Here is a 1,971-nt window from a genome sequence, read left to right on the forward strand (position 1 = left end):
TATTCCATTTGTCAGATATTTCTTTTCTCAACCATCCGGAGTGTTTCAGGAGTTGTTTTTCCGTTTCTTTTCACCAGAGGCCATCGTTCCAGAAGAATTCTTCGCCCTCATCATTTCAGCTACCGTTATCCAAATTATCCCGGTGCTTCGTTCAAGTGTTCTTTAATCAGCTCATGATCTCTTTGTTCTTTTGCATCTAAATCCCCTCTACCATATTTGTTCTTCTAAGTCTTCCCGGTGATTCTTTCTCTTTCATCAGTCATTTTTCGAATTCTTACGGTGGTTCGTTCAAGATTCTTTTCCTTGATTATCATTTTTATTCATTCGTTCTTTCAATCCTACCGGTGGTTCATGAAGACCTTCTCAAGTTTGCGACATGTCACTTCTCAATCCTTTTCAAGAAGAATAAGTAATATGCCAAATCCATTGCTTGTCATCAATTTAATTTGATGAAGGTTAAGCATACAATAAATCTTATTCTTATGTCATCCAAGTGATTAATTCCCTTCCTTCGGAGTATGTTCGTGATGAATAAATTCTATTTCCAAGTGTTTCATCTTTTTTTTCCGGAGTTCTATTTTCCTTAGCCTTTTCGTCGGAACCCCCATCTAAATCATCGCAAGGCTCATCTTATTTTTTCATCTTTCATTCTATCTCATCATCCTTTTGTTACCGGAGTTCTTCATGGTGGTTCTTCATGACTTAATTCGTTCTTTCAAGAGTTTATCAAGATTCTTATCGAAGGAGTTCAAGTATCTTTTCTTTTTGAATCTCGAAATGTAATTAATTCTCCATATTCTTTTGAAGTGGAGTTTTGCATTTCTTCGTTCTTCTCAGCTATTCAATCTTTTCCGCTTGTGGTCAGAGATCACCTCATAATTGTGAGATGCTATCCATAAGTCCACGACAAGCTTATTCTTTTCGTTGTTGAATTTTCTCAACAACTCCATTCAATCTTTTCTTCTAAGATTGCTTTCTATTTCATTCATGGCACAAGTTGTCATTTTCTTCTCCGTTCTTTTCATTCAACTCTTTCAATTCTTTCCGGAGGTTTTGTGTCATGTCTTCATCAAGTGTCATTCCATCTTGTGAAGTTCGTGTTCTATTCTTTCCTTGTTCAGCCGGAGTGCTGCCTAAATCCTTTCAGTCTTATTCGTTTCTTATCTCGTTCTAACCGGAGTGGTTTCATAGTCTATCTAAATTCGTGAACTTTCGATTCTCGTCATTCTCGTCGTTCCTCTCTTATTCTCGAGTGCACTCCATTCTTTGCTTCTTCTCTTCAGCTCTTGCTCCACCTCATCCTTTTTCCCTTCCGTCTCGGTCCTAAGATCTCGGGACGAGGTCTCTTGTTAGTGGAGGAGTGTTGTAACGCCCCGGATCCGATGCGCCAGGTGTCTGCCAGTTATTCGCTGTAGTTGCCATGTCATTTGCTTATGTGTTGCATTTTATCATGTCATCATGTGCATTTCATTTTGCATACGTGTTCGTCTCATGCATCCGAGCCTTTTCCCCGTTGTCCGTTTTGCGATCCGGCGCTCCTATGTCCTCCGGCGTCCCCCTCTTCTCTCTTTTCGTGAGTGGGTATTAAACGTTCTCGGAATGGACCGAGTCTTGCCAAGTGGCCTTGGTATAGCACCGGTAGACCGCCTGTCAAGTTTCGTGCCATTTGGAGGTCGTTTGATACTCCAACGGTTAACCGGGTAACCGTAAACCCCCCTTTCTCTTTGCAGCCCAACACCCCCTCCAAAGTGTCCCAAAACCCATCTAACTCCCCTCCATGCTCTCGGTCGTTCGATCATGATCATGTGGATGAAAACCGCTCCTCATTTGGACTCTCCTAGCTCCCTCTACCTATAAAACTAGCCCCTCCCCCGAAATTCGCGGTCTAATCCCCCCTAACCCTAGCTTTTTCCCGTCCACGTCGCGCCGGACACGTCCGCCCCCGGCCGGACATGTCCAGCCGCCGCCCCC

This window comes from Triticum aestivum, chromosome 1B (assembly GCF_018294505.1).
Source record: "Triticum aestivum cultivar Chinese Spring chromosome 1B, IWGSC CS RefSeq v2.1, whole genome shotgun sequence".
Lineage (NCBI taxonomy): Eukaryota > Viridiplantae > Streptophyta > Magnoliopsida > Poales > Poaceae > Triticum > Triticum aestivum.